Source organism: Mytilus galloprovincialis, chromosome 13 (assembly GCF_965363235.1).
Source record: "Mytilus galloprovincialis chromosome 13, xbMytGall1.hap1.1, whole genome shotgun sequence".
Lineage (NCBI taxonomy): Eukaryota > Metazoa > Mollusca > Bivalvia > Mytilida > Mytilidae > Mytilus > Mytilus galloprovincialis.
The window spans coordinates 11,747,874-11,769,168 of NC_134850.1; the positions used below are offsets into that span (position 1 = coordinate 11,747,874).

Genomic DNA, 21,295 nt, shown 5'->3' on the forward strand with positions numbered 1-21,295 from the left:
TGTGAAGGAGAGATAGTTGAGCTCAGGATGTTGTTAAAGTGAGATAACCATGTTTACTGTTCAATTAAGGGGAGATAATTGTGCTCAGGATGTTGTTTAAGGGATATAACCATGTTTACTGTTCAATTAAGGGGAGATAATTCTGCTCAGGATGTTGTTTAAGTGAAATAACCATGTTTACTGTTCAATTAAGGGGAGATAATTGTGCTCAGGATATTGTTTATCGGAAATAGCCATGTTTTCAGTTCATGTAAGGGGAAACAATTGTGCTAAGGATGTTGTTTAAGGGAAATAACCATATTTACTGTTCATTTAATGGGAGATTATTGCGCCAATTATGTTGTTTACAGCAAATAACCATGTTTACTGTTCATTTAAGGGGAGATAATTATTTGCATGTTTTTGTTTTAAGGGAGAAAACAATGTTTACTAGTTCAGCAAACAATTTAGAGATCATATGTTAATAATATTTCTTCACAATAAACAAATGCATACACAAAATAGCATGAGGTCAAAATTTCCAAATTCTTATCCTATGTTGTTTGGCCATACTGGACATTAATGGACTTACCTTTTTATTTGATTTTTTACATGTCCTAAACATCAGTGAAATATTTGTCTAAAAGAACATTAGGACGGTTCTATTTAAATGAGGGTATGCAAGGAATTATTTTTGGGGCCATTGATTGAGGGTCATGTTACTTCATGTTTGCAATTAAGAAAATATGGTTGTTGCGGAATTCCTACCCTCTAAAATCAATTTTAATGAAAAACACCTTATATAATATTCAACCAATCACTGTAAAGAACATTTGTTTACTGGTATTTTTAGAATGACAAAACAAAACTTCTACTAAAAAATTTAAAAGAACACTTTATAGGAGGGAATACTGCTTAATCGGCAACTCTGAAATACATGGTTATTTTCTTGAAAAAACTTATGTGATTTTATATGTTTTTATATACGTGTGTTCAAAATGTGTGCTGGCATGAACAGATTTTTGTAAGTGTTAATATGTGTACTATTATTGTTTTAAGATGTTTCATATGTACTAAATGCAGCTATATAATTGTAGAAATTAAACAGATAAATGCTTTTAAATATTTAGGTTTTACAAAAATTGATAAAGTATAAACACTAAACACATAAATAGAAAAATTCGAAGTATAATCTTGAAGATGTAATGATATTCATAAAAATTAATTTCATTCAAAGTTATCCCATTAATTTTTTTTTATAACAATGGAGTTTAGATATTTGAAAAGATAAAAATGCCTTATTTAACAGATACAAAATAATCATAGAAAATGACAAAAAAAATATTTTGATATGTTATTTCAAAAGAAAAGTACAGGGTTGAATGTGCGGAACAGGGTCAACCATTAAATATTACCACTGTGTATAAACCTTGTAAATGAATGCATTCCTGAAACCCATGTCTTTTCAGCTTAACATTATAACCAATGCTCATTAATAGGATAAAACAATGTATTTGTCAGTTTGTAGATTTGTAGTATTTTATACAAATTTTGTAGCATATGTACTTCCCCATAAATAAGCACTTTATCTTAAACCACTGATTGTATTCTTCTACTGTTTTCTGAAAACAGTCTTTTTATAATTATCTTAAATTAATGCATCTTCATGATCTTGCCAAATATCTTTTTTGATAGACAAAATAATCTTTTTTTGTCCAGTAAGCCAGTATTCCTAACATTTATATTACTAATGCATTTTTTATGTTGAAATTTTGTTACAAAAATAATGATTGAAATAAGAAAACCATATAATTTATATATATCTTTGGCCATAAGGCCCTATAAGATTTATTTTCTGTTCTATACACTTTTCCCACTCAAAATTAAAACTATCACAATTTAAATTTTGTCAAAGCTATATTCTCATCTTTTGGATTTTTGAATCCATATTTCAAATTTTCAGTTTGCACATCATGTATTGTGATTTCAAGAATCTATGTGTTTATACATATAGGTCATGATGCCCAACTTGCATTATAAAATCCTTCCTATTCAATGAATTTTGAAATCTTGAACGAAACTATTTTTTAGCATTTACTTTTGAAAAGTGAAAATATGTCAACATTATTTAAATTTATTTTTCATGACATGTCTATTTTAATGGACACAAAACATTATAACTAGTCACAGGTTATAGTCCTATATACATTTCCATCAAATGGGTTTTCATTATTTTATATATACATGCAGATATAAAAATATGTGATTTTAGTATGCAACGAAATTATAACCAGTGTAAATGCTATCTCTATATTTTCTGTATATCATAGGCAGATATAATATTTAAACAGAACACAGGGTTTTAACTTGGTTAATATATATTACAAAATAAAATTGAGAATTGAAATGAATACGTTAAGATACAATGATTATTAATTAGATAATTTACTTTCAATAATATTTTATGTCAACATTTTGTTATTGTGTTGATACAAGTTCGATGGTGAAACTACTTATTCTAAAATTTGCCTGGTGTTTTTTTTTTGTATGTATAAAACTACTACAGACATGGAGACTGACATTCATTGATTTTTAGTTGATTCTTTGTGTTGACTAACTCCTTATCAAGCACAATGTTTCAATTAACCAAAATACCTTGATCTTTTTACTCATTGTGACTTGGATGGAGAGGAGTCTCATTGGAATTCATACCACATGGTATTTTATATGCTCTAAAAATGTAAAAGTAGGAAATGATTTCTTTACAAAAACTCAATCCTCACAAATAGTTTTTTATATGGAGGAAGTAAGGTTTATTACAACATCCTAATACATGTATACATGTATAATTTTCTTTTTCTTAATTTAAATTCTAAAACCTCTGAATTTTATTCTGAATGTCTATCTCATGTTTGATGAAAGCTATATGCATGATATTGTTATACTTAATAATGCTCAAGTGTTTTGTTAAATAATTTATCCTGGGTTTATGTGTTCTTATTGAAATTGATAAGATTTCATCTTTTCATCAAATTTTGTTATCTCCGATTTTGCTGAGTTGTATCACTTGTTAAATTTTTATTTTGTCATGAAACTATTCAGGAAAAAAATATTTTTGTTGTAGAAAGTAAACAAATCAGCAGCCTTTGAAATTCTGAAAATAAAAAAAAGCAACCAGCCATTAGCAAGGGTTAAAAAATCTTTTTTGTTTAATTACTTGTTGCTGTTATATATATTGATAAAAAAAAAATGATGATAAAGATTTTCTGCTATTTGTCTTTTGTCATTTTTATCAGATGTTAGCACACTACAGCTAATTTTCTAGTCATTTAGATATATTATTTTTGAAATGGGTGACAAGGTTTTTTTCAGATGGAAAGAGGAAAAAATATTTATTAGAGCGTTAATTTTTCTTATATTATTAATGATCTGCATTTTTTTTTAGAGATCTTATGTGTAATTTGTTATTATTTTGTTATAAATTTTAAGTGGTGCTTATTCAGATCTGGAGTAATTGTAACTTTATTTTAAAGATCCCCTGATGTCAAAAGTTCTTTATCTTATGTTGCCAAAACTGTTTCCCTGTTGAATTTCATTAAAATTGAGTCAAGATATTTAAACTGTTGACTTGAAAATTGATTGAAGATCTGGTTAAATTGGTGCTTAGTTTGTTTATGTGTTCTATTATAGGTTTTCTTTCTTTAAGTTTAAAACATTTTTTATTTTTAGTTGAAAAATAATACAAATGCTATTAAATTGCAATAAAATATAAGAATATATTAATTTTGATCATGAAGTTATGAATTTATTAAATAAATATAACCGGAAGTTGCAATGGTTTACAGAACTTGAACTAGTTTTTGAATATGATAGATTTACCTTAAAATGTTATTTTTTTACACAGGTACTTAAGAATTTTGTCAATACAAATAAATTTTATGTTTATACAGTATTTTCAGATATATGTCTGTGTCAATTTTTCTGATGGATTAAGAACATTTTACATTTACACAAATTTATACACAAATTTCACCCTAAAGTTTTATCAATTTTTCAGCAGTAATGTGTTCATATGGACATGTATGATTGTTGAAGAAGAGTTTTCAAGAGCATTATAAACTCTCAACTATTCAATTTTCACCATAAAGTACCATTGATTTACTGCTTCTCAACATTGATCTGATAGTGGTTATACCTTTTCCACATTTGTATGCTTGCTATGTGTCATGATTTGATTGTTAATATTGTTATGTTATGTATTCATAATTTTATATACCGGATTTGTATGCTATGTTTACTCATAAATTATCTCTGCAACCTATTTAGTTTAGCCTTCTTCTATTTATTCTATAAAAAAAATATTTTATTGTAATAAAAAAAAATCATGAATACAGGATCTATGTTATACAATTTAAGGTCAATATCAGAAAAGATTAAAATCTTTGTATGAGACTTAGAAACTTGGTAAGGGTGAGTTTTCTCAAGCATTTTAACTGTTTCATACCAAATCCAAAAAAGGTTATTATTTCCCTGATATTGATCTTAATTGTTTTAAAATTGAAGTTAAAATGGCTACAGTTTAAATAATGAAAATGTAAACACAAAAATAAAACTTAATTTTCAACCCTTATTGAGCCCTAAATTGTGAAGAAAAGTGACATGTCATGGAATCAACATTGCAGGAAATATCCATCTGATAGGATATATAGTAGATAAAGACGACAGGAAGTGGTCAAGCTGCAATATTAATATTTTTTTGTTTTGAGCTAGTGTCAGTTGTATAAATAAAGGCAACAGTAATATACCGCTGTTCAAAACTCATAAATCCATAGACAAAAAACTAAATCGGGGTAACAAACTAAAACCGAGGGAAACGCATTAAATATAAGAGGAGAACAACGACACAACACTAAAATTTAACACACACAGAAACGGACCAAGCATCAGACAAAATCCCACGAGAATAACAAATATAAAAGTTTATCTGTCATGTATGAAAATGAGATACAATATGATTGTCAATGCACCAACTAGCCATCAAAGTCATTAGGTCACTGTACAGTTTTCAACAATAAGTAAAACTCATGCCTTTTTATACGACCGCAAAAATTTTAATTTTTTTGGTCGTATATTGCTATCACGTTGGGGTCGTCGTCCGAATACTTTTAGTTTTCGCACTCTAACTTTAGTAAAAGTGAATAGAAATCAATGAAATTTTAACACAAGGTTTATGACCACAAAAGGAAGGTTGGGATTGATTTTGGGAGTTTTGGCCCCAACATTTTAGGAATGGGGGGGGGGCCAAAAAGGGCCCAAATAAGCATTTTCTTGGTTTTCGCACTATAACTTTAGTTTAAGTGAATAGAAATCTATGAAATTTTGACACAAGGTTTATGACCAGAAAAGGAAGGTTGGGATTGAATTTGGGAGTTTTGGTTCCAACAGTTTAGGAATTAAGGGCCAAAAAAGGGCCCAAATAAGCATTATTCTTGCTTTTTGCACAATAACTTTAGTATAAGTAAATAGAAATCAATTAAATTTTAACACAAGGTTTATGACCACAAAAGGAAGGTTGGGATTGATTTTTGGAGTTGAGGTCACAACAGTTTATGAATTAGGGGCCAAAAAGGGGCCCAAATAAGCATTATTTTTGGTTTTTGCACCATAACTTTAGTATAAGTAAATAGAAATCTATGAAATTTAAACACAAGGTTTATGACCATAAAAGGAAGGTTGGGTTTGATTTTGGGAGTTTTGGTCCTAACAGTTTAGGAATAAGGGGCCCAAAGGGTCTGTGATTTCATCAAAAATTGAATAATTGGGGTTCTTTGATATGCCGAATCTAACTATGTATGTAGATTCTTAATTTTTGGTCCCGTTTTCAAATTGGTCTACATTAAGGTCCAAATGGTCCAAAATTAAACTTAGTTTTATTTTAACAAAAATTGAATCCTTGGGGTTCTTTGATATGCTGAATTTAAAAATGTACTTAGATTTTTAATTATTGGCCTAGTTTTCAAGTTGGTCCAAATGGGGGTCCAAAATTAAACTTTGTTTGATTTCATCAAAAATTGAATAAATGGGTTCTTTGATATGCCAAATATAACTGTGTATGTAGATTCTTAATTTTTGGTCCAGTTTTCAAATTGGTCTACATTAAGGTCCAAAGGGTCCAAAATTAAACTAAGTTTGATTTTAACAAAAATTAAATTCTTGGGCTTATTTGATATGCATTATCTAAATATGTACTTGACATACTTGTGATTTTTTATTATGGGCCCAGTTTTCAAGTTGGTCCAAATCAGGATTCCATATCAAGTATTGTGCAATAGCAAGAAATTTTCAATTGCACAGTATTGCACAATAGCAAGAAATATCTAATTGCACAATATTGTGCAATAGCAATTAATTTTCAATTGGAGTTATCTTTCTTTGTATAGAATAGTAGTTGATAATATATGTTGGAAATTTGCCAGACATGACTATGATGTCATTTTCTATTTTTATTTGCCAATAACTTTATGTAAATAACTTCATTGGAAATTTGCCAATATAAAATGTTGCTGATGAAGCTTTTTTTCCTTATCTTATCTAAAATGTTTTTAGATAATGTATGTTGGACATTTGCCAGACATGACTATGATGTCATTTTCTATTTTTATTTGCCAATAACTTTATGTAAATAACTTCATTGGAAATTTGCCAATATAAAATGTTGCTGATGAAGTTTTTTTTATTGTTTTATACAATAAACAATGTATATTCACTTTTACTACCAACCAATCTTTACCATTCAGTGATAACAAGCACTTTATTTTACATTTTAATATTTTATGATGTATTTAAAAGAGTAGTTATTGTTGCAAACTCCATTAGAAATTTGAATTGATATCAGTTTTGGAAAAAGGGAAACGGGGATGTGAAAAAAAGGAGGGGGTTTAAATTTTTCTCATATCAGATTTCATAAATAAAAAGAAAATTTCTTCAAACATTTTTTTGAGAGGATTGATATTCAACAGCATAGTGAATTGCTCAAAGGCAAAAAAAAAAACTTTTAAGTTCATTAGACCACATTCATTCTGTGTCAGAAACCTATGCTGTGTCAACTATTTAATTTTAGATTTAAAAAGTTTGAAGAAGAAATCTTTAACTGATTTGTAAAATCTTGACATTTGTTTTGTGTAAAAAAAACCCATGTAATGTCAAAAATTTGATCACAATCCAAATTCAGAGCTGTATCACGCTTGAATGTTTTGTCCATACTTGCTCCAACTGTTCAGGGTTCGACCTCTGCGGTCGTATAAAGCTGTGCCCTGTGGAGCACCTGGTTTGAGCTGGATGAAAAATGCTAAACAATCAAATACAAAACCAAAGCAATAATGCTAAAAAACTAAAGGAAAACAAACATGACAGATAGTCACTAACAAAAACCACTGAATTACAGATTGATTTTAGACAGACAGATACAGAATGTGACCATGCTTCTACATATGTCTTTGACCTTTGTCTTTAGTAGTGTAACAATACAACACTAAAAACAAGAGGTTACATTTGTTGTAGAGAAATTGACTCATCAGATCGATACAAGGACAAAAAAAATCATAAAAAGACAGAGGAACACAGTACCAATCTAAGATAATTGACATCTATTGAAAGACAGAGACAATTGGAACATGAAATACCAGACTACCTTTAAGTTTGAAGAACCTGTTCGCATTGAAGCAATATCAATTTTAAAAAAACCCATCACAATCAATAATTGAAGAAATACACGTTTTAATGGTAAATTTATAAAATCCTTTCGGTCTGTTTAAAAGGGTGAAGTTTAAATCAGCCCTTCGTAAATGTTAGGGACTCCATCACGAGTTGATCTTTATGGAATGTCCGTTTCGTAGATGATATCGGATATGTTCCTAATGTCGTAACTTCAATCCCGTCCCCTTTTCCCGAATGTGAACTACATAATTAGACTTATTGCCGGGTTTGTACTAATATGAGCAACGCGGCGGTGCCACGTGTGGAGCAGGATCTGTTTACCCTTCCAGAGTACCTGATATCACCCCAAGTTTTTGGTGGGGTTTGTGTTGCTAAGTCTAGTTTTTAGCCAAGTGAGTTTTTCTCATCACTTTGCATCCGTCGTCCGTCGTCATTAACTTTTACAAAAACCTTCTCTGAAACTACTGAGTCAAATTAAACCAAACTTGGCCACAATCATCATTGGGGTATCTAGTTTAAAGACTGTGTCCGATGACATGGCCAACCAACCAAGATGGTCTCCATGGCTAAACATAGAACATAGGGGGAAATGTAGAGTTTGGCTTATATCTCTGAAACCAAACCATTAAGAGCAAATCTGACATGGGGGTTTAATTGTTTATCAGGTCAAGATCTATCTGTCCTGAAATTTTCAGATGAATCGGAGATTCCGTTGTTGGGTTGCTGCCCCTAAATTGGTAATTTTAAGGAAATTTTGCCGTTTTTGGTTATTACTAGTATCTTGAATATTATATAGATACAGATAAACTGTAAACAGCAATTATGTTCAGCAAAGTAAGATCTGCAAATGAGTCAACATGACCAAAACTGTCAGTTGACCCCTAAGGGTGTTGCCCTTTATAGTCTATTTTTAACAGTTTTGGGTAAATTTTTGTAATCTTTTACAAAAATCTTCTCCTCTGAAACCATAACAGCATAAATAAACTTTCTACACTGAGCATCGATATATTCTTAATAATTACAATAATATCTGGTTATGAAGGATACATGCTGATTGAAATTTCGTTCTCTTCTTAAAAAGATTTGAACTGAGATTTTGGTATACAGCAAGAAGACAGATAGCTATAAGAAAGTATAACAACAATAACAAACTGCAAGTTAGAATTAGAAAAGAAAAAGTCCACAAAAACTGACAAAATCATTACAACTATCATATTCTTTACTATCCAGTATGGGTTTTACTCCTCATTAAAGGCATGACAGTGATATATAGTTGTTGATATCTGACGTCTGATATCAGGCAGTAAATTCAAAAGAACAACAGACATTTCTATAGAACTAGAGACAATCAGTTTCTTTCCTTTGGAGAAGGACACAAACGTTTGTCTGAAATTAAAACAGATTTGAGACTTAGTGTTAGAAAAGCTTTACTAACTGTATGTTAATATTAAGCAGTAAGACATATATGTTCCCAATGTCGTATTTACAAAGCCATGGCGATGTCAGTTTATGTTCGACTTATCAGTTTGAATGTCCCTCTGGTATCTATCACCTCTCATCGAAGATCGCAATTTCATGTATCAAGGAAACTTCAAGTAGTACACTTGCTGCTAGTTGAAATCTTGTCTTACACATTTTTATCGCTAATTTTAACTTAATCTGTCAAGCAAGAGAACGAGCAGCAAAGAAACTATTGAAGGTATACTGGTTCTGGACCCGTGTCAACATTGGTTAAAGTTTGCGATCATAATCAAATGTTGACACGGATCCAGAACCAGTTTACTTTTAATAGTTTCTGTGCTGCTCGTTCTCTAGCTTGACACCAGAGGGACATTCAAACTGATAAGTCGAACATAAACTGACATCACCATGGCTTTGTAAATACGACATTAGGAACATATATGTCTTACTGCTTAATATTAACATATTGTTAGTATAGAATTTCTAACACCAAGGGTCTTTGTTCTTTCAGTTGATATTAAGCTTTATGTATTAGAACAAAGGATTATACACTGAATTTTTTTTTTGCAATTCCTCTATTATAAAGTAACCATATTTATTGCTTGATTAATGTACAGAATTATTTGTTTGATATTTGTTTATAACAGCTACAATATTCACCAATTAAAGTTTATCTCAAGAATAAAAGATCAAATATATTCTGATAATGAATTTAATTTTCTTAGCAAGATGATAGTCGTTGGTTAAATAAAAGTTACTTGGATATCTAAGGTTAGTACTTTATTTGTTTTACGACATTCTTTTTTTTTCGTCTTCTAGTTATCGTATCACAAGGATGATTTATTATGATTGGGCTAATGGATTAGTACAAAACTGCCATTATTTACACGAAAAGTGTTCTTTTCAATTTGGCTTCAATGAGACTGATTATGTACCTAATCTGGAAAATGATCAGATGCATAAAATTTGTCGAATGTCTTAAACTGTATTGAAGAAAACGTATTTAACGTTTTCGTGTTGATTAGATTGTTTAATGCACACATGGAGCACGGATGCGTTGTTTTGTAGAAAACAATGTCCCTGATGTGATATAAATAAAGGCAAAAGTAGTATACCGCTGTTCAAAACTCATAAATCCCTGGACAAAAAACAAAATCGGGGTAACAAACTAAAACTGAGGAAAACACATTAAATATAAGAGGAGAACAACGACACAACATTAAAATGTAACACACACAGAAACGGACTAAGCATTAGACAAAATCCTATGAGAATAACAAATATAACAGCAAAACCAAATACTAGTACATGAATTTGGGATAGATAAGTACCGTGACATGTCTTATAGTTATCTGAATTCACACTAAAAAATAAGAGAAAACAAACGACACAACGGAAACACAACGTTAAAATGTAACACACACAGAAACGAACTATAATATAACAATGGCCATATTCCTGACTTGGTACAGGACATTTTAAAAGGAAAACACGGCATTCGTACTTCCTTTTTACAAAATAGTTATAAACAACCACTGGGTCGATGCCACTGATGGTGGTGTGTTACTTCCCCGAGGGTAACACAAGCCCAGTGTTAGCACATCTGTGTTGACTTGATATATCATTGATATGTTCATAATTGTAAATTAACTGTTAACACAATGTTAAATACTAAGGCTTTTCTAACTCATGGATAGATAACATGAGCTGTACAACTTTTAGGAATTTTTGGTCCTCAATGCTCTTATTAAACTTCGTACTTTATTTGGCCTTCTTTACATTTTTTTATTTGAGTCTTTTAAAGACGAAATGCGCGTCTGGCGTAAATATAAAATTTTAATCATGGTATCAATGACGAGTTTATTATCATATAATTGAAAATAAATCCTACTTTGGGCAGCAGAGCAACTAATTCTTTTATGTTATGTACACAATATGTTTTTGTCCTGCCAGAACACTCAGAATTTTCATTTGGGAAGAGGAAAAAAGATGCGGCCATTCTACTTTATTGAATTTACAGAAACAGTCAAAGGCTGCTTGTAAGAAAGGGGAATTTGATCAATATCAATACGATACTTACCATACGAAACAAACAAAAAGGACTTATAGAGTTTAACATACAGTGACTGCTTCAATAAGAGAGAAGTGAATTTTCAAAAGACCTTGTGATATGCCTTATACAAGCTAATTAGAAAAATAGAAACGTTTTGATACTGCTTCTGACTATGAATAAGCAAATTGATAGTTACCTAAAAAAACAAGGAGACAACACTAAATGATAAAATTATTGACAAGTTTATAAATTTTATTATTGAAGTCGATAACTCCAAGGAGACAGATGTAAAGCAAGAATTAAAGATTTATAAACAATACTATTAAAAGCGATAAATGCACTAGCTTACCTTTCATGTAATTCCTGCACATGGAAACATACTTTCGGTATAAAAAAAAAAATGTTTGGAATAATATTTGTTCAACGTTTTGATCAATCTTTGAAATCCATATCATTGCAGTGATACAACTATAAAGGACAGTGAACGACTTGAGGGTTTTGTTGCTCTGTTTCAAAAATAGCTTGGTTGATTGTTTTTAAGTGATAGTGAACGGTGAATGATAAAGATCAACTTAATTTAGCATGGGTTTAATGTGCATTCTGTATGTATGTACCTGTCCCATGTCAGGAGTCTGTAATTCAGTAGTAGTCGTTTGTTTATGTGTTAAATATTTGTTTTTTGTTCATTTTTTGTACATAAATAAGGCCGTTAGTTTTTCTCGTTTGAATTGTTTTACATTGTCATTTCGGAGCCTTTTATGGCTGACTATGTAGAATGTGCTTTGCTCATTGTTCAAGGCAGTACGTTGACCTATAGTTGTTAATTTCTGTGTCATTTTGGTCTTTTTTGGAAAGTTGTCTCATTGGCAATCATACCACATCTTCTTTTTTTTTGTATATATAGCATTGCAATGGTATACTGACACTTGAGCTGTGGAAGCGGAGCAATGTATTTCCTGACCTAGTAGACATATAACCACACTCAATCAATTCGCTATTAGAGCATATAGAGTACTCCGTTATACCAGTCAATAGAGCAGTACTGTTCTTTGCCAGGGGTCCTCATTTTCGCAAAGTCGTGTCCTCTGTTATACAGACAGCAACACATAGATTCAAGATGACACTATTTATTATGCCTTATCAATGACTGACAACAAATGTTACCTTTTCTTTGGCCAAGATAAATGTACTGGAACCTGTGGATATAGAATCATTAGACTGTTAAATGCTACTACTTAAATGAAATGAAGTGATGAGAATGAATTCGTTCATTTAGAAACTTAATTTTTGTGATAGTCAGTGGGTATGATCAATTACGTCACATACATCTGCATACAATCCAAAGTACGTTTATCTTTTCAGTTTTCTTATGTGACATCTGATTGCTCATTTCAAGATGTCTTGTGATATCTCAGATCACTGTTTACTAGCGCTGTAAAAGAAAGAAAAGATTAGTCTCTTATCATATCTCAAAAGTTTGCGGGATATCTAGATCCCATATTTTATCTAAGTTTACACAAATCTGTATAATTTTCTTGTGAAGTTTTTTTTTAAATGACATTGTGTTTCCATTTGTTATAAAATCGTTAATCGATTCAGTATCAAAGACACATTTATGAGAATATAAACAGCACAAATTCTAAAAATTTAATATATCCAAGTGAACTTGAAATTCAAGATACTACCGACACAGATAAATCTGCTACATATTTAGACCTTTTTCTCGAAATGACTACTGATGGTAGGTTAAATACCAAAATTTGTGACAAACGCGATGATTTTAATTTTCCTATAGTCAACTTTTCATTTCTGTGTAGCAACATCCAAGCGGCACCTGTATATGGAGTATATGTGTCTCAATTGACACGTTACTCTAGAGCTAGTACAAAATACGCTGATTTTGTTGAACAAGTAATACTACTTTCTCAAAAGATGCTAAGAGAGGGCTATGAAACAATCAAGTTAATTTTATGGTCGCCATCATGAGCTGATTGGCCATTATGACAAAAGTGTGTCAGAAGTGATATCTGATATTCTTCCTCAGTCATAATAACCTTCCATCATTACCGAAGTGTGCAAATAAAAAACACGACGGGTGCCGTATACGGTGCAGGAAATGCTTACCGGAGCACCTGATTTCACACTCGGTTTTTAGTGTAGGTCGTGTTGTTTCTTATTTATTACTTATAACTGTTTATGTAAATGTCCTTTGGTTTTGTGAGTCTTTGTTTACTACTTGGTTTTGATTGTTATTGTATTATAACAATGTAGTAGATTTAAAGTTCATCTTCATGCAAAATAAAAAATCAGCACAAACAAGAGATGGGAAATGCATTATAAAATAAAAAACAAAAACAAAAACAATCTACCTTTTAAAATCAAATGTATCTGAGAGGGAACTGGTATTGTTTTTTTCATTTTGTGTTAATGAACTGTGGTATAATTTGTTCTTAAAAACAAAATGTTTACTTTGTTGCGCGTCAAAAACTGAAATGGAGAAGAAAGAAACATAGTAGTAAAAATAAACATAAACATAGAAATGCTATCTTTAACTTAAGCATGTTAAGATCTGATATTAATCAAATTGTTATTAACGTTTTGTAATTTCCCGTAATTAATCAACAACACGACGTTGAAAAACGATAAGCATGCAACATATGATTATATCGCCATGGGAAATACAATTATGGCCACTTAAGTCTTCTTCTGACCTGCAGTTAAACCAATTTCAAATTTGGCGTTCGTTTGGCTGTGCTGGATGTGCAGTTCACTGCCACGAACGGCCAAATTGAAACTTGAAATCAGTAGCCTTATGGAAAGAGAATGCCATGCTCTTTGCACGTTCAGAAGCCTTACAACATCCAATATACACTCCTCTTCTAATGGCCTTTTAAAATTCCCCGATCTTCATTCCGGACAGCATTTCATACAGGACATATCTTTTGTATTTATTGCCTCATTTGTAGACTTATACCTCGAATTTGATATACACAGTCATCTCAGTACCAGAATCTATGACAAACGAGACGATTTTAATTTTGAAATTATCAATTTCCTACACCTTAGTAGCAATATACCAACTTCACCTGCATATGGGATATACATTATATGAGATATACATTTTCTAACTTATTCGATATTCAGGTTAAGCGTAATAAAACCAGGTTCAATACACTTTTTTCTACATTTGAAAATGCCTATACCAAGTCAGGAATATGAGAGTTGTTGTCCATTCGTTTGATGTGTTTTATCAGTTGATTTTGCCATTTGATTAGGGACTTTCCATTTTGGATTTTCCACAGAGTTCAGTATTTTTGTGTGATTTTTTTTTTTGCTAGTTTGTTCATGTATTAAACATGAAAGAAATATTTGCCGCTGAAATTTGAGCAACCGATAATGCAATTAAAATCGTATATAAAAACATAGTGAAGTTTGATTAGAATTTATTCAACGCAACCTTTAGAAAGATATATTGAAATTCTTATCTAATTTACCTGTTCAAACTCGCACCTTTATAAGTGACGTGTCAATAACTGAATAATGGTCTCCGAAATGTATTTATTTATTGATTAACAAATTAAACAAGCATCTTTGCAAACGGTATGTACTATGTTCATTTTTAAAGTAAAAACTCTTGTTTTACTTAAACTGATTTAATATTTCATTTTTACTTTCATTTTCTATATGTTACTCATATCATTGGATGACCGTGTGATGCAAATTTTGATTTTTTCATGTCTTACATTTATTGAAATACTCTTAAACTGTGTACAAACATCAAAGAGCATTTGCAATCGAAAAAAAATATATTGTAAAGACACTGGCATGTGACCAGATAAAGGCAACAGTAGTACCGCTATTCAATAGTCACCAATTTATTAAACGAAAACAAATCTTGGTCACAAACCAAAACCAAGGGAAACACATCCACTAAAAGAGGAAAACAGAGGAATGACAGAAACACCAACATACGTAGAGGCGGACTATTTGATAACAACTGCTATATTTTTGACTTGGTACAATTTAAGAAATAAATGGTGAGTTAAACCTGGTTTTATGACTAGCAAAAACCTCTTGCTTATATATCAATGTGAACAATACTGCTAAAATGACAACATCACGTGACAGGAGTACAGTAAAATTGATTGAAATGTTGAAAAAATAAAAACCACACAGTATAAAATTCATGCCTCCAAGTCGCTTTCCGGATTTTTATTAATCAGAAACTTTCTAAGTCAAATATTTGAGATCCACATTTGTACTAGAACCGAAACAGTTGAAGATATACATATATCCATAAAGGGCACTAAAATAGCCAAATCCATCTAGGGTCAACACTACCTAAGGTACTTTTTAATTTCAAAAGTTATAAAAGACCAAATTTAGAAAGGTTTGGTATCAATTATATCAGTACATGACAACTAATATTTCTATTTTCATTTTTGATAAAATGTAAGTACTTGTTAATACAGAGGAAATCAAATTATTAATCATTATACTTTTACTCCGATATTACATTATGTTGACTGAAAATTGAAGTATATAGTCATAATTTGTAAAGATTGTAGTAAAAAATCTAAAACTTGAAGTTAAGCCGAGATATATTAATGTTCATAAAACATGATAACCAATATATTTCGTGTTTCTCGTCATACTTTGAACCACACTATTATTTTATCTATTATTATTAGTTTTACTGGTAAGATATAAAAAAGAAGATGTGGTATGATTGACAATGAGACAACTATCCACAAAAGACCAAAATGACAAAGTCTGTTTTTTGTTATATCTATTTCACGTGACTGTATTTATGTATCCCGTCATACTTTGAACGACAAAATTATTTTATGTCTACCTGTGCGATTTTCAAACGCGCAATTTTACACCAGTACTTAAAACCTTCCATCCTTAATGGGTAAATTTTACATAGATAAATATAATCGTATGATATAAGCAAAATGATGATGTTAAATTGGAAGTATGCCTTTTTGTGCTTCTTCGTTACATTTGTTGTTTATATAGTGATAAAATGATAACACAATGTTGACTGCTGTACCCCTATTTTTGACATTTTTACCTATTGTGTCTGTTTGTTTTGTTCACACATCGGTGACAATATAATGGAATTTGATGTGACTGTCATACAAGTGAGAGGTTTAGCTTGCTATAAAACCAGGTTCAATCCACCATTTTCTACATAAGAGAATGCCTGTACCAAGTCAGGAATATGACAGTTGTTATCCATTCGTTTGATGTGTTTGAACTTTTGATTTTGCCATTTGATTGGGGACTTTCATTTTTGAATTTTCCTTGGAGTTCAGTATTTTTGTTATTTTACTTTTTTCTATCAGAACAACTTATTCGAAACTTTTATTTATATACTCTAACAAAGGTTCTTACCACAAAGGCTTTTGGGTACGTACACGTATACGTATGCACTATTCATTTCAGATACTAGGATATGGTAATGGTAACCTTTTCCTCAATTCCTCTGCCCAAATCGTATATTTTGAGATGCATGACGGCTTTTTTTCTAAGCTGATACATTTTGAAATATGTGATTAAATTTTCGGCGAGCGAAGTAAGATTAGGTTTTCCTTATTTTATTAATCTCTAAGAAAATATCTTAAATTGATTCACTCGTGGTCAGTTAAATAGGCGACACATTCCACAGTGTCACTTTTATCATGAATGATTGTGTTATTGTGTTATATTATTCATATGTATGTCCCCTCATCGATATCAGGGTCAACATATAAAACAGTTTAATACATATCAAGCTATTCCGTGTGCTATGTGTAAGTTAACCATATATTTACACATTCATAGATTTGCAATCTGTCGATACCTGTATCCTGACATTGCACAATGTCATGAATTTCTTTGACTGTATTTGAAGTCTTTACACTAAATCCATTGGGTATTGGATGTGTACGGATTGATAATTTAGTCTTAGATGCATGATTTATAGATGTTATTGGCTTTGAACTAGCTGTCACTTAACTGCGAGTACTCTCAGATCTATTCCTAGTGTATTTTTGTTGTTGGGATGTACAAGTACCCGGCCAAGTTCCTAGTGTCTTTTTGTTGTTGGGATGTACAAGTACCCGGTCACGTCCACTTGTATTTTTGTTCATCTGATGAGTTATGCCTTTTTCAACTGATTTTTATAGTTCGTTCTTATGTTATACTGTTATACCACTGTCCCAGGTTAGCGGAGGGTTGAGATCCCGCTAACATGTTTAACCCCGCCACATTATTTATGTATGTGCCTGTCCCAAGTCAGGAGCCCGTAATTCAGTGGTTGTCGTTTGTTTATGTGTTACATATTTGTTTTTCGTTCATTTTTCTAAAATAAATAAGGCCGTTAGTTTTCTCGCGTTTAAATTGATTTACATTGTCATTTTGGGGCCTTTTAAAGGTGACTATGCGGTATGGGCTTTGCCTTACGGTGACCTATAGTTTTTAATTTCTGTGTCATGTTGGTCTCTGGTGGAGAGTTGTCTCATTGGCAATCATACCAACTCTTCTTTTTTTATATACACAACATTAATTACTGTCCTTTTCTGATTTCCTTTGCGTTGTGCATGAGATCAAATAAAATTATGATAGTGCAATGAAAGCATCATTTATACTTACAAAATAAAGTAATGCAAAATATATACCAATTTCAGAATAACAATGGCAGAGTTGGGTCAATCATGTGATATTTGCATGAACCTGCATGTTACAAAATCTGCCAGCGTTTGGTGTTCAGAATGTGAAGAGGCGATTTGTGAGGATTGTGAACCAAGACATCGGATACAGAAAGCGACAAAGAACCACAAGACAATATTAATTGAAGATTATCAAGAATTACCAGAATCGATTACCAACATCACGCTGGAATGCGAAGATCACAATCAAAAGTTGGACTTTTACTGTTCCATTCACAGCGAGCCTTGCTGTACGCGTTGTGTTTCAGAAAAACACAAAGACTGTCGGGAACTTAAACCATTACCAGAAGTAGTTGATGGAGTCAAGTCGTCTGCTGCATTTTCTGATTTACAGGACAGAGTTAATGATATGAGCCAAGCTATTGGCCAGATGATTCAAGACAAAACACACAATAAATCGAATTTAGAAGTTAAGAAAAAGACACTCATTGCGGAAGTTGAACGTGTTCGAAAAGCATTTAACAGTCATTTGGACACAAAACAAGGTGAACTGTTAAGTAAGATAGGAGAAACCAAAGAACGAGAAGGAGATATAATCGATTGCCTACTTAGTAAACTCTCGAAAATTCAAGCAAAGGTCGATGAAATAGCGGATGCCGTTATGAAAACAAAACAATATGCGTCTAATTTTCAGACTTTTCTGTGTGTTAATAAATGGACCCGAGAGATTGAAAACCAAGAGAAAGAAATAATAGTTTCTCAAAGTGATCAAAGTATGGCTAATGTAGATCTTCAAATAAAAATTAGTCCAATCTTGAAAAAGTTTGAAAAAGACGTGTCCGAGTTCGGGAAGATAGAGGTTAATTATTCCCCACGGAAGAAACTTGTTTTACGGAAAGATAAACAAGGACAAGGTCTATTAGTCCCGTCTTCACAGACTATTAGTAAAATTAAACTGTCAAAACTTTTTTCTTTTGAAATACCACAGGAGGATTTAGGATGCCTGATAACAGGATGTGACGAGTTTGAGGATGGTCGAATCGTCTTCGTCGATTGTATCGAAACGAATAAAAGACTAATTATAATGTCTTGTTTCGGTTCTTTCCTGAAAGAAATGAAATTTAAGGATAGGCCGCTAGATGTCACAATAATAAACTCAAATTTAGTAGCTGTAACATTGGTGGACAAAAAGACAATTTCTATAATAGATGTAAACTCATTTAATATATAAGGGAAATACATGTAAACAAGAGGTGTTTCGGAATAACCGTTATAGATGGAAAACTATTCGTTTGTTTGGATGATAAAACTATACAGATATTTGATCTGTTTGGAAATGTCTTGGCGACATTATCACAAATGAAGTTTGCAGCATAATGTTCAGGAATGAATAACAAAATATATTATGCAGCTTACGATAGTGATGAAATATTCTGTTGTAATTCTAATGGTAGATGTCAGTGGAGCTCCAATTGTGGAAAGTCTGACTATCCGGTCGATATAGCAAATGATACATCAGGAAATGTGTTCGTAGCATGTCAAAAATCCAACAAGGTCATTGTGATTGATCCTAATGGAAAAGAGTATAGAGTATTGCTAACCAGTGGTGACGGACTAAATCAGCCTATGACAATCCATTACAAATGTTCAAGTAACACACTTCTTGTATGTAATCATACATCGGGACAATGTTTTATGTACAACATCACAACTTAAGGTAGCGCTACAGTCTATCAATTATTTTTTGAAGATTTCTTTTTTTACCACATAATGTTGAAGAAGGCATTATTCTGCACATTTTGTAAAAATCCCAAAGTCATTATCATATCACATGTACAATTGTGAGTAAATTGTTAATGAACATATGTAAATAAAAGCACATGGTAATTAATCTAAATATATAGTAGGGGCTAACATGTCAATCATTTGTTAATTCCAGTGTCCAGCTAAGTGTAATCCCTGACCACAAGATAAATAGTGTGGTCTAATCTCATAGTATCATGTGTTTTGCAACAAAAGTAATTTATATCAAATGAAAGTAAACAGAGAAAAGGGAACAGATATGAAAATGAGAAAATCTAAAGGGAAAAAATCTAATCAAGATAAAAATTAAAAAAAAATATATAATATTATGGATAAGAGTGTGAAAGTATCTTTGAAAGCCTCTGACAAACTTTTAAAGTTCTTACTTCAAATAAGAAGAATATTCTCTGAATCTGTCTTCTGTAAGGAGTATTAGGCATTTCACCAATTTGAAATTTATGTGAAATATTTCAATTTCATAAAACTCAAAATTCATGTGGGACAGTCTATTTTCAGGAAGGGGATCATGGTCTTGATCTTTCGTTTGAACATGTCTTTTATTGCATAATCACAGATGTTGGTCAAATCTGTGACATCAAACTCTGGTCAAATGCCAAGTTAGTGTTGGTCAGTGCAAATATATATAGTGTAAATTTTTAAGTATTAGAGCAACAAAGACATAAAGTGTGTAGGGTTCTAGGGGGAAATTCAGTTTTTAGGTCATTTCTCAGAACATTTTTTTTTATCAGATTGGTAAGCAAAAAATGAAAATAGAATATATAGATGTCCAAAGATGAAAGATGAAATGAGGTTTGGCACCCAGCATTTAAATCAATATATCTTCTTACTGGAGGCATATATCAAAAATCTGAGACACGGTGTTGTAGCTGGAATAGGTTGATTAAAACGATAAAAATAAATTGTTACTACCATTAGACCTGAATTCACTATTTTTATCCAAGCTGGAAGACCACTTTTTTGGCAATTAATGAGTTTTTTTTTTTAAAGATTAATCATACCAAAAATAAATGTATCTATAAATTAAGAAGGAGTAATATTTCAGCTTTAAAATGAGTTAAACATTTAATTAGTCCATTGACTAGTTTTGGATCAAATTATTTTTTAAAGACTGTTGGTTGGAGTCAAAAAAATCTGACTGTAGTGCTACCTTACATGATTTTTTCGTTTCAGATACTTTTTTTATGATTTTCTGGGGGACGGAATAACGACTTATCCCAATGTAAAGTTTTAGACTGTATAACAGACAAAATAAATACCTAAACTGGCCAGAATTGAATTTATTAATTTCTCTAACAAATAAATATAATACGACAAAAACAATTGACTTTTGATAATTGATTCTGTCTCATTAAATTTTTTTTAGAGAAACGTATCAAACTTGGCGTTTTCATTAATACCAAAATCTGAGGGAAACACATCAACTATACGAGGAAACAAAACGGAACAACAGAAACACTGAAGTGCTACAAAAACAAACACCAACACACATATCAACGGACTATGTGATAACAACTGCCATAAACCTGACTTGTTACAGGAAAATTTAAGAAAAGAAATGGTGGGTTGAACCTGGTTTTATGTCAAGCCAAACCTCCCGCTTATAATG

General features: G+C 31.3%; 1 long non-coding RNA gene across 1 annotated transcript; it reads left to right on the top strand.

Annotated features, from left to right (window-relative positions):
* The first annotated feature begins 14,711 nt into the window (after positions 1-14,711).
* Positions 14,712-18,950, top strand: LOC143056650 (uncharacterized). Its single transcript, XR_012972440.1, has 2 exons — positions 14,712-14,809; positions 17,884-18,950. It is a non-coding gene; the product is annotated as an uncharacterized LOC143056650 (long non-coding RNA).
* The last annotated feature ends 2,345 nt before the right edge of the window (positions 18,951-21,295 follow it).